The sequence below is a fragment of the Vulpes vulpes genome, chromosome 10, assembly GCF_048418805.1.
Source record: "Vulpes vulpes isolate BD-2025 chromosome 10, VulVul3, whole genome shotgun sequence".
NCBI classification, from domain to species: Eukaryota; Metazoa; Chordata; class Mammalia; order Carnivora; family Canidae; genus Vulpes; species Vulpes vulpes.
The window spans coordinates 17,676,931-17,690,803 of NC_132789.1; the positions used below are offsets into that span (position 1 = coordinate 17,676,931).

Below are 13,873 nucleotides of genomic sequence, written 5' to 3' on the forward strand. Positions count from 1 at the left end.
AAAATATTCAGAATATCAAGGTGAGCACTTCCTAAGGAGCTGGATTTGTTGGCATTATGTGTGCAAAGTGTTAAAGAGAAAGTACATAACACTGGATTTAGGAAAACCTCTGGGAGCATGACATAATGCACATAATGACTGTACTGTAGCCATCAGCTTCCAGGTGGTGAAGGGTTGTAGTGTGCTGTGGTAAGTGGTATGTTGTGGTAGGTGGCATGTTGTGGTACGTGTGTGTACACATGCACACAATGGGTCACACGAACAATTACATTCTTTTTCTTTTTTCTTGTCTATTTTCGCCCCCCCCCACCCCCCGTTTCTTATTCCTGACCATACTATGGGCACTTGCCTTTTTGGAAGCTAACAAAAACTCGTTAGCTTCTCCCTGAGCTATTGCTTAAATAATTTCTTTTTTCCCCGTCTCACTCACTCCTTAAGCTTCATTTGGTATAGTGAAGACAGCATAAGCTTTGGAGGCTATCATGCTGGTAACATATGGAAAAGTTATGATTATCTGAGAATCACAGACTTTTAACTATGTACAATACGAGAGTCCCCTTTTCCTCCTTCACGTTTTAAATTCCTTGTTTCCTTCCCATTGTGCTTACATATAAAAATATACTTTGTTCTTCATTCTGCTCCAAAACAATTTCCCAAACGGTATTCTAAACACAAATCTGTGTCAGAATCCTCTTGGGACGCTTGATGAAAATTTCACTTCCGAGGTTTTACTCTAGATCTTACCAAATCAGACACCTTGGATGGTATGGGTACCTGGAAATGTGTGCTTTCATAAGCTTGCTTTGGGAAATGTGCACATGGAAGTTGCATACAACTGATCTAAACCATTATGCTTACGCAGTGGTTTAACAGTCTTGTATTAGGTTCTAGAAACTATTTTCTGAGAAAATCTTAATCATAGCTGGCAGGCTGCCTTCTAAATTTAACATAAGAAAAACTAAAAGTGGGAAATGGAATTAATTGCCCTACGCAACAGTTCAACCTGGACGGAGATGATTGTGGGAGCACTGCACTCACTTGAATAACTCACCAGAAACCTGTGGCTGACTCTTCCTTTTGTGATTTTTGATCGTCATTCTGGATTCCTTGTATTACATGTTACTAAATACTAATAAATGTATTGCTTATTCATCTTTTCTTTCCCTCCTATATCCTAATTTTAGAAGAAAAATATCGTAATATAGTACAGAAATCATAAAGGACAGGGTTTATGGGTAAGAAGACAATTTTGTCACTCTTCTCTGAAAATTTGAGCATTTAAATGACAATGTGACAATATAATAAATATTTTTATTTCTTTAAATTTGTAAAAGAGTTTCCTGAATATTTCTCACTGCTTGTTTTTTATAGATGAAATAAACTGCTTCATATAGTAGAAGTAAGACAGCATGACATGTGGTTTGTCATTTCAAACCACAAATTCAATTATTGGTGTATGAAAACACATGGGTATGTTGAGTATAGTTCCATAGGATAACTTTTAAAAATTATATCAGAATATTGTGTGTGTCTTCAGTTACATGATTATTTTCTCTAGGAAGATCATAGGGCTTCAAATGAATGAGTGAAACACACTTGGCTAGCAATATTTTAAAATCATTTTTGTTTCAGTTAAAGTCACTGATGCTGACTATGAAAAAAAGAAGTATTACATTTTGACTGTCCAGTTTCCCCTTCTCAGAAACTATGTACAATCAAGGCCATTTTGTATGTGTTTCCTTTGCTATCTTCCCATCTCCATTGGCTTTTCCTGGGAGTTTAAGTGGCTGTCACCCCCCAGCACTGTGCAACACCTCTCTAGGGGCCAGGAATATCCTGGCTTTTCTCATACAACAAAAGGAAATCCTTTGAGGTCTAAAACATTAAGTTTTCCTAAAGTAACTAGAAAAAAAGATAAGAGAGCCCTAACCAGAAGCAGTTGGGTTTATGGAATACAGAACCCTAATTATCAGCTACTACAGACTGGCTAGGCTGTCCCCCCATATGTCATATCGTACTTTCTCCCATCTCTTTTAAGGGAGGAGAAGTTCCACATGTAACTAGCTATCTTTGAAGAAAACAGATGATGTTTTATCCATGTGCAGGATAAAAGAAATCTTTCTTCTTTCTGGAGGGTCAGTGATATATTGTCAAAAGTCTCAGATGTTTCAGCATTTACTCAGAAGTCTCTTTTATTTTTATGTAGAGTAAACAAAACATCATCCTAAAATTCCAGAACTCAAAAAAACTTAGAAATCAGATTATTCCACTATCACATATTATAAATGATAAAATGAAGACCAGAAGGCTATACTTCTAGAAAATCTTATTAGATGGAAACATTCCCCTTATCTGCCTTCACTACTAGCAAACCTCGTATTCTCTCTTTAAGATCTAGTTCAAATTTTCTATCTGTGAGGTAGGACACTTTCATTGACTCCCACAGGCACTTATTATTACCCTGGCCTCTCCTATAACATTTGTTTCATATCCTTCTAATACGATCTATCATCTCTGGTACACCTCTCTGGCTGTGAAACCTTGAGCGAGTTTCATATCTTAATCTCAATTTTACTGCAATAAGCAACAGTCCCTCTCTCGGGGATACTATAAGGATTAAAATAAATAATCATTGTAAAGGATTTAGCACATTTCCTGGTACATCATGCATGCTCAACAAATCTTAGTGTTGTCAGGCTAATTTACGTATCCACATGTCCTTCCCTTTCACTAATTGGGGAGTTCCAAAATGAGCTCTTATTTGGTCAGTAGCCCAGTGACTGGCACTGGGTGGTGCACACTTTACCCTCAAGAAGTCTGCATTGAACATGTTAAAGAATGAATCTTTGTTTTGTTTTGTTTTGTTTTGCTTTTTTTGTTTGTTTTTTTGAAGAATGAATATTCTTACATGCCTGGTCCCTCATAAAATCCTTTCTCTGTCATATATCCTTCAGAATAGGCACAATGCCATTTAATCCCTTAATCAAAATTATTTCCAAAAGTTTAAAATAAAACATAGAATAAGCCAGTGCTTTGGTTATGTGTGTCCTTAGCAAAGTCAGGATTTTCTGTTTTACTTGAGAAATTTCATACCAAGTATAATTAATGTGTCCTTCTATGATTTCTCAAGAAGAAAATGTAGTCCCACCCAAATATATTGGATTTTATCCTTAATTTATATTCAACCTTTTCCTGATGCTGTGATTTGACCTGAAAGTATTGAAGTTATATCTCTATTTCATGCGTGGGCAAATGCTCTAGCCATAGTATTCAAAACAATTTTGCATGGCAAGCTTTTTCTAGAACATTTTACCTGTCATGCTTGAAATTTACATTAGAAGAATAATTGACTTCCTTACTTAATGATATCTTTAAGGAACTATGAAAATTCATGAATAAAATTCTATTTTAGAATAATTTGAAGTAAAGAATCTTACTTTAATGATTCAGTTAATAGATAAACGCATACTTAAATATAATAAAACATGCTGTTATAATTATCAATTTTGAAAATAATCTATGATGTGAAAAAAATCAATATTCACAAGGATAAACATGTTTACTCTGTTACAGACTTACTGTAAAATTATGATGCCGTAGGAAACCCATCTCTATCACAGACTTCTATCTGGGTAGTCATACAGATCCTATGAACACAGGAACCCAATGCTATTAATAAGAGACAGATTAGAGGGATCCCTGGGTGGCGCAGCGGTTTAGCGCCTGCCTTTGGCCCAGCGCGCGATCCTGGAGACTGGGGATTGAGTCCCACGTCGGGCTCCCGGTGCATGGAGCCTGCTTGTGTCTCTGCCTCTCTCTCTGTCTCTGTGTGACTATCATAAATAAATAAAAATTAAAAAAAAAAAGAGAGACACGTTAGAACCTCTTCAGGTTAGAAACAAACTTCACAAAGATTTTTGTTTGAATTAGGTATTAGTTGATTATAAATGTTATCACTTATAACAGAGGAAACTCAACTTCTTGGCTTCAGAGACTTATCAAAATAAAAAGCCCCCCTTAGCTAAAAATTTTCATATAATACTTTCAGGGATAGTCTACCTTAGGTAAATGCATTTTACAGATTTTAGAGCAGGGGCAAAAAAGCTCATTTTAAAGATCTACACTCAAAAAAGAAAATTAGCATTGCCCCTAAATTATAGATGCTCCTAGCTTGTGATTTCTTCATTGATTCAGATATTATGAAATGGCGTTTTCAAGTTGGCAGAAAGGGTAACGGGAAGGTGGATCTCATTTATGCTGCTTCAAAATATTTAGAGCATTCGTAATTTCTCTCCCCCCCCTTTCTCTCTCTCTCACAAACACACACACACACACACACACAATTATCTCCTATAAGTATAAATATCCAGCACAATAGAAGTATCAACAGAATAATAATTACCGTATCTTTTAAAGTTGCTATATATTTTGGAATAATAATAGGTTTTCCTCAGTCTCCTCAGACTTTCACCATCCTCCAACTTGTTCCATTCATTTTACAATAGTGCAGATTATTGTCCGTTCCAGAGTACTTAGCAAGAATGTTAGGAAACCAGAAGAATTTCTAAGTCAAATTCTTAATGATAACATTGTGGTTTCTTTTAACACTTTACTTATGAGCTAAATGCTCGTGGTCTTACTCTAAGCACACAATGGAGACTTATTGATTTAACTTAAAAATAGATTGACCTCTTTGAATACAGCAAAAGAAATAAAGCACCTCTTACTCTTAAGTTTATTTTGAGATAACAAGGTATTCATAATGACATTATCTTTCTTTGTAGCCCACCAGATTGGAATAAGATGACGTAGTTGAAATGAATTCATATTCTGGAATGCATTCTATTAAATATAGTATATTTGAATTTTGTAATAATTATACATTGAAATAAACTCACTAATCAGTGAATGATTATAACAAGTAACAATACATTTCAAATAAGCATGCTTAGCTTATTTATTTGACTCTGAAATCAAAATTTCGAGACAGACTTCCTTGATTTATGATGGGGTTATATCCTGATTAACCCATCATAAATTAAAAATGTCGTAAGTTGAAACGCACTTGTACACCTAACCTACTGACCACTATAGCTTAGTTTTAGCCCAACTTAAATGTGCCCAGACCACTTACGTTAGTCTATAGTTGGATAAAATCCTTTAATAATGTTGATTGTCTCATGTAATTTATTGAATACTGTACTGAAAGTGAAAGAGATTGGCCATGCGGCATAAGAATGGTTGTCAGTGTGTCAGTTGTTTACTCTTGTGATGGCATTACGGGCCAGGAGCTGTGGCTCACTGCTACTCCCTGGCATTGGGGGAGAGGACTGTGCTACATACTATCAGCCTGGGGAAAGATTCAAATTCAAAATCTGAAGTATGGTTTTTATTCAATGTGTATAGCGTTCACACGATTGCAAGTAGGGTATCATATGCGTATAATGAATTCTGAGATAATTAGGGTTTTAATATTACCATATTCTTCTGTTGCAGACATAAATTATGGTTATTATGGGTAAAAAAAAAGGAGATCTTTGAATGAGAAGCCATTTGATTAAATTCCAAGTTTTTCTGTATTTATTAATCATGACTAATCTGATATGCTGTTCTCAAGATTATAACTAGGGATATGCTGGACAAAAATGGAGTGGGATGGTCTGAAGTAAATGCAAACAATTCTTATGGGCAAAATTTCAGATAGAATGTGTGAGAATACACGTCAGTTTATGATAGTGCAGATAGATATAAGTTATGATATAATTATGCTATTAAATAAATGAAATGAGGCATCAGGGACGACATGCTACAAACACAACTGCAAGGCAATCAGCTGTCCCACCTTCACAAACAGATTTGAGGAATGACAGGAAATTTTTGATTGCCGATGTTTTCAACCTTGCCAAAAAAGGAAGATACAAATGTATAGAAACTTCCTTGCAAGTTAATGAGGAAAAATGGTCCATTTTCATTTCTCTTCTATCAGATTCTCTCGTTTTGAGATGTGGTTTTCTAGAGACGATGATGGTAATGACAGAAGTTTATAGAGCTCTTTCAATTTTCACTTATTCTAGTAAATTCCTCCTTCTATATTGTTCTTACTTGTGCTTATGTTCAACTGCGAAAGGTCATGTGAAGGTTAGAAATTCTTTGCTCAATAAAATAAACTTTTCCTATTTTTCCCCAATTGTTTATTTAAGAATACCAGCCATTGCTACTCCTTTCCATTTGTCACTGCCCTGATCACACTGTAGACTCATTTTATAATCCCAAATACTGTTGAAGTCTGTTGTATAAAAATAGATTTAATCTCAACCCCGTAGAATGCAGAGGTCTCAATGGTTACCATATGTCTTTGCAGTGTCAATTCATACATATATTTACACATATCAACCTAGAACAATTAGCTACAATTGGGTTGCTAGATCATTGGCTTGAATGAATCCCTGGAATGTCTAGTATTTAATCTTTCTTCCCCACTTCTAATTTGGTTTTTATCTAAAGTAATAACTCCAAATCCATACTCTGAGTAGAAGAAAGTAAAACAATACATTCTCAATCCCAAAAGCAGTTATTGATTCTTTTTTAAAAAATATTTTATTTAGGGGATCCCTGGGTGGATCAGCGGTTTGGCACCTGCCTTTGGCCAGGGCGCGATCCTGGAGTCCCGGGATCGAGTCCCGCGTCGGGCGCCCGGCATGGAACCTGCTTCTCCCTCTGCCTGTGTCTCTGCCTCTCTCTCTCTCTGTTTTTCATAAATAAATAAATAAAATGTTTTTTAAAAGATTTATTTATTTATTTATTTATTCAACTACTGAGCCACCCACGCATCCTGAGTTATTGATTCTTTTACTAGCGCCTGTCTCCCAATTTCATCTTGACCAACTCAGTTGTGAATGTTTTTGCTATATAATCAATTGCTCTAATCTAGGACTCATGTTTGTTGTCTCTTTTTCTCTCACCCTCTACATTCAATCAGTTATTAAGTCCTTTTGATTCTGCCTCCAATAGATTGCAAATCCATGTCAGTGGTCCCATCCTGGTCTAGGACATCATATCTTTCTCTCTTGGAAATCTTCAAGTGTCTCCTCCTAAATGCTCTTTCCACTTCTAGTCTTACTTCCCACTAATTCATTCTCCATAAAGCACTTATCTTAAAACATAAATGCAATTACCACACACTTTTGCTTAAAAGCATCCAGTGGCTTCCAATGGCATTTACAATGAAATCCAATACACTTGTTATGGACTACAAAGCTTACTTCATTTCAAGCCCCTCTCCTTTTTACGTACTATGCTCCTGCTACACTAACATTCTTTTATTTCTTTGGACATTCCAAGCTCCTCCTTAATTCAGAATCTAGAAGTCCCATTATACTGTCTTTCTATCTCCATTTCTTCATGTAGTGAGCTCATCTTTCATGAGTTTACTTTCATGAGTAAAGTTATTAATTATCAATTTCTGTATTCATTATTCTACATTTGAGAATATTTTCCTTCATGACATTTATCAAAGGTGAGATTTATTTTGCACGTTTAATTCTTTTTCCCCCATTAAACTGTGAAATAAGTAAGATAAAAACTTTGTCAGCTCTGCCATTGTGAGATAAGTTAGACATTTTCTCAGCACAGAGTGAATTCTTCCTAAATTTGTTAATGGAAAGAAGGAAAGAGAGAGAAAAGAAAGGATGGAGAGAGAGATGGTTGGAAAAGGAATGTGTTTGAGAAACAAATGTTTGATTTAGCAAAAGAAACCCGGTAATCTGTCTAGCTCACATACAATTGTTTTTCTAGATAGCAAAAATTTACAGGGTATCTGCTACTGCCAGATGTTGTGCCAGGAACTAGAAAATATTTCTGTTTTTCATAGGGGAACTCTAACGTTACTTTAGGAGTTCAGTGAAATAAATATACCATTGAATAGGTCAACAGAAATAAAAGAAAAAATAGACTATTTCGTGTGTCCAATCATTTTATCCTGAAGTTCATTCTTCATTTATGTACCAAAGATTTTTTGTTATATATTTTTTCAGACTTTATCTCTTTTTGGTCTTTTTAAAGGGTGTTCGTGCTCTCAGATTATAATTTTATTGTATTATTCAATCTTTTAATTTTGAGTTCAGACTATGCATAATAAAACAATGTACATGTGTATAATTCTTTAGTTTATACCACTTTCCTTCATGTAGCATGTTAATTACACGTCTTTGAACTCTTTTGCCCCCAAGCGCTGAAATCTCTGTGAAAATCAAGTCAAGTGCCAGTATTTAACTGGCATCAATTACTTGTATCTGTGATATGTCTCTACCGCATTGTTCCCTTTAACTATCATTTACCTTCAGGGATGGCTTCATAAATCAAATCCTGAAGTATTTGTGTAAACCATGCTGTATTTCACAGGTAAACATTAATAAACTTGTTATTTAACTATTTGAAATGGCTAGTGGAGGATCAAACCTATCAATGCTACATACAGTCTTTGTACCAATCATCAAGATACCTTTCTGGTTTCACCACTGCTCCCACTGCTCTAATTACCCCACATAGATCAGTAACTTAGTAAAAGTAAAAATCACCTAATTAGCTTTTAATTAGCACACACTCCATATTTCATCATCTTTGGCTATCTAAAATAGACAAGCAGATCTAAAAGAAGAAAAAAAAAGCTCTTTTTTTAAAAAAAAAAACAGATACAAACACCACACTCTCCAAATATATGAAAGTAAATAAAATACAATTTTTAGCCTTAAGGATTTTAACCAATAAGCCCTATATTTTTCTCATCAGATTTTTCACTATTATAAAGATTTTTAAATGATTGCTAATTATTAAAAACAACCTATTATATATATGGTTTCTTTCATACTTTCATTGCTTAGGAGTTACTCCAAAGTTAATGATGGCTTGTATTATGGACCCAGAGATTTTTTTTTTAAATGGTCAAAATTGGGTACGTGAATATGAAATTATCGAACTTTCCATTTTAAGTGATTATCCAATTATGTCTCATTACGTTTCTTAAGTATTTCAACTATTCTGGAGACAGTTGAAGGTATTTAAATCAAGATGAATACTTCTTCACATGCAATTCAAACCATGCACAATAGAACAAAACAGTCTGTGGCAAGCATATACACATTTGCATAATTGACTCCGAATCTTAAGGAAGACTTAATACTGATTTTTACACTATTATTCCTATCAAGCACAAAACAGGTATGCGATGAACTTCCGTGTCATGGAAAACTTTATACATATACATGTCTATACATAAATCTCAAGGCAAATAAAATCTCAATGTAGTACATAATATTCTGTAGTTAATCCTTTAGACTATATTTATCATGGCTGTTATGTGTTTATGCAATTTATGAAACGTGATATTTTGGAGACAACTAAGTACATTTTATTAATTTTATTTGAATGCTAAGACTAAATTCTGAGTTTTTTTTAATGATTCTGTAGATTATTTATTTTGCAGGCTTCACTTAATATATGCTGGAAATAAATTATCATAGTACATTAAGAGTTAAAGTCAAATTTTGATCTTTATGTTGCTGAATGTTCATTTCAAAATTGTAACTGATGGAGGGGAGGGGCAAGAAGGCGGAAGAGTAGGGTCCCCAAATCACCTGTCCCCACCAAATTACCTAGATAACCTACAAATCATCCTGAAAATCGACGAATTCGGCCTGAGATTTAAAGAGAGACCAGCGGAAACGCTACAGTGAGAAGAGTTCGCGCTTCTATCAAGGTAGGAAGACCGGGGGGAAAAAGAAATAAAGAAGCAAAAGGCCTCCAAGGGGGAGGGGCCCCGCGAGGAGCTGGGCAGGAGAGCCCCGTCCTGGAGGAGCAGGAGCTGCACCAACCTTCCCGGGCGGAAAGGGGCTCGCAGGGAGTTAGAGCAGGACCCAGGAGGGCGGGGATGCCCTCGGGCTCCCTGGGACACTAACAGGCACCTGCGCCCCGGGAGAGTGCCCCGAGCTCCCTAAGACGGCAGCTCGCACAGCGGGACCCGGAGCAGCTCGGAGGGGCTCGGGCGGCGGCTCCGCGGAGGGGGCTGCGGGGCGGGAGCGAATCCAACAGCGCAGGCCCCGGAGCACAGGGCGCCGGGACACAGCCCAGGATCCGGCCTCCCCCGGGACAGGCAGAGACCCAGAGGGCCCAGGACAGCAAGGACGCTCCTGCCCAGAGCTGAGCAGATCAGCGGCCCCGCCCCGGAGCCTCCAGGCCCTGCAGACGGAGAGCCCCGGAGCTACTGCGGGGGCTGAATCCCGGTTCCCAGAGCTGCCGCCCCACTGTGGCTGTTCCTCCTGGGGCCTCACGGGGTAAACAGCCCCCACTGAGCCCTGCACCAGGCGGGGGGCAGAGCAGCTCCCCCAAGTGCTAACACTTGAGAATCAGCACAGCAGGCCCCTCCCCCAGAAGACCAGCAACACGGACCAGTTCCAGGGGAAGTCAAGGGACTTAAAGTGTACAGAATCAGAAGATACTCCCCCGAGTTTGTTTTTTTTTTTCTTTCTGATTTCTGATTGCTTCCCCCACCCCCCCTTTTTTTCCACCTTTCTTTTTCTTTCTCTTTTTCTTCTCTTTTTTCCTTTTTTTCTTCTTTCTTTTTCTCTTTTCTTTCCTTCTCTCTCTCTCTTTTTCTCCTTTTCCCAATACAACTTGTTTTTGGCCACTCTGCACTGGGCAAAATGACTAGAAGGAAAACCTCACCTCAAAAGAAAGAATCAGAAACAGTTCTCTCTCCCACAGAGTTACAAAATCTGGATTACAATTCAATGTCAGAAAGCCAATTCAAAAGCACTATTATACAGCTACTGGTGGCTCTAGAAAAAAGCATAAAGGACTCAAGAGACTTCATGACTGCAGAATTTAGATCCAATCAGGCAGAAATTAAAAATCAATTGAATGAGATGCAATCCAAGCTAGAAGTCCTAACGACGAGGCTTAACGAGGTGGAAGAACGAGTGAGTGACATAGAAGACAAGTTGATGGCAAAGAGGGAAACTGAGGAAAAAAGAGACAATTAAAAGACCATGAAGACAGATTAAGGGAAATAAACGACAGCCTGAGGAAGAAAAACCTACGTTTAATTGGGGTTCCCGAGGGCACTGAAAGGGCCAGAGGGCCAGAATATGTATTTGAACAAATCCTAGCTGAAAACTTTCCTAATCTGGGTAGGGAAACAGGCATTCAGATCCAGGAAATAGAGAGATCCCCCCCTAAAATCAATAAAAACCGTTCAACACCTCGACATTTAATAGTGAAGCTTGCAAATTACAAAGATAAAGAGAAGATCCTTAAAGCAGCAAGAGACAAAAAATCCCTGACTTTTATGGGGAGGAGTATGAGGGTAACAGCAGACCTCTCCACAGAGACCTGGCAGGCCAGAAAGGGCTGGCAGGATATATTCAGGGTCCTAAATGAGAAGAACATGCAACCAAGAATACTTTATCCAGCAAGGCTCTCATTCAAAATGGAAGGAGAGATAAAGAGCTTCCAAGACAGGCAGGAACTGAAAGAATATGTGACCTCCAAACCAGCTCTGCAAGAAATTTTAAGGGGGACTCTTAAAATTCCCCTTTAAGAAGAAGTCCAGTGGAACAATCCACAGAAACAAGGACTGAATAGATATCATGATGACACTAAACTCATATCTGTCAATAGTAACTCTGAACGTGAACGGGCTTAATGACCCCATCAAAAGGCGCACGGTTTCAGACTGGATAAAAAAGTAGGACCCATCTATTTGCTGTCTACAAGAGACTCATTTTAGACAGAAGGACACCTACAACCTGAAAATAAAAGGTTGGAGAACCATTTAGCATTCAAATGGTCCTCAAAGGAAAGCAGGGGTAGCCATCCTTATATCAGATAAACTAAAATTTACCCCGAAGACTGTAGTGAGAGATGAAGAGGGACACTATATCATACTCAAAGGATCTATCCAACAAGAGGACTTAACAATCCTCAACATATATGCCCCGAATGTGGGAGCTGCCAAATATTTAAACCGATTAATAACCAAAGTGAAGAAATACTTAGATAATAATACACTTATACTTGGTGACTTCAATCTAGCTCTTTCTACCCTCGATAGGTCTTCTAAGCACAACATCTCCAAAGAAATGAGAGCTTTAAATGATACCCTGGACCAGATGGATTTCACACATATCTACAGAACTTTACATCCAAACTCAACTGAATACACATTCTTCTCAAGTGCACAAGGAACTTTCTCCAGAATAGGCCACATACTGGGTCACAAATCGGGTCTGAACCGATACCAAAAGACTGGGATCGTCCCCTGCATATTCTCAGACCATAATGCCTTGAAATTAGAACTAAATCACAACAAGAAGTTTGGAAGGACCTCAAACACGTGGAGGTTAAGGACCATCCTGCTAAAAGATGAAAGGGTCAACCAGGAAATTAAGGAAGAATTAAAAATATTCATGGAAACTAATGACAATAAAGATACAACCGTTCAAAATCTTTGGGATGCAGCAAAAGCAGTCCTGAGGGGGAAATACATTGCAATACAAGCATCCATTCAAAAACTGGAAAGAACTCAAATACAAAAGCGAACCTTGCACATAAAGGAGCTAGAGAAAAAACAGCAAATGGACCCTACGCCCAGCAGAAGAAGAGAGTTAATTAAAATTCGAGCAGAACTAAATGAAATCGAGACCAGAAGAACTGTGGAACAGATCAACAGAACCAGGAGTTGGTTCTTTGAAAGAATTAATAAGATAGATAAACCATTAGCCAGCCTTATTAAAAAGAAGAGAGAGAAGACTCAAATTAATACAATCATGAATGAGAAAGGAGAGATCACTACCAACATCAAGGAAATACAAACGATTTTAAAAACATATTATGAACAGCTCTACGCCAATCAATTAGGCAATCTAGAAGAAATGGACGCATTCCTAGAAAGCCACAAACTACCAAAACTGGAACAGGAAGAAATAGAAAACCTGAACAGGCCAATAACCAGGGAGGAAATTGAAGCAGTCATCAAAAACCGCCCAAGACACAAGAGTCCAGGGCCAGATGGCTTCCCAGGGGAATTCTATCAAACGTTTAAAGAAGAAATCATACCTATTCTACTAAAGCTGTTTGGAAAGATTGAAAGAGATGGAGTACTTCCAAATTCGTTCTATGAGGCCAGCATCAGCTTAATTCCAAAACCAGACAAAGACCCCACCAAAAAGGAGAATTACAGACCAATATCCCTGATGAACATGGATGCAAAAATTCTCAACAAGATACTAGCCAATAGGATCCAACAACACATTAAGAAAATTATTCACCATGACCAAGTAGGATTTATCCCCGGGACACAAGGCTGGTTCAACACTTGTAAAACAATCAATGTGATTCATCATATCAGCAAGAGAAAAACCAAGAACCATATGATCCTCTTATTAGATGCAGAGAAAGCATTTGACAAAATACAGCATCCATTCCTGATCAAAACTCTTCAGAGTGTAGGGATAGAGGGAACTAACCTCGACATCTTAAAAGCCTCTACGAAAAGCCCACAGCAAATATCATTCTCAATGGGGAAGCACTGGGAGCCTTTCCCCTAAGATCAGGAACAAGACAGGGATGTCCACTCTCACCACTGCTATTCAACATAGTATTGGAAGTCCTCGCCTCAGCAATCAGACAACAAAAAGACATTAAAGGCATTCAAATTGGCAAAGAAGAAGTCAAACTCTCCCTCTTCACCGATGACATGATACTCTACCTAGAAAACCCAAAAGCCTCCACCCCAAGATTGCTAGAACTCATACAGCAATTTGGTAGCATGGCAGGATACAAAATCAATGCCCAGAAATCAATGGCATTTCTATACACT

General features: G+C 37.7%; 1 pseudogene; it reads right to left on the bottom strand.

Annotated features, from left to right (window-relative positions):
• The window catches only part of LOC140594268 (FAS-associated factor 2 pseudogene), a 65,188-nt pseudogene that overhangs the window by 18,172 nt on the left and 33,143 nt on the right, over positions 1 to 13,873 (bottom strand).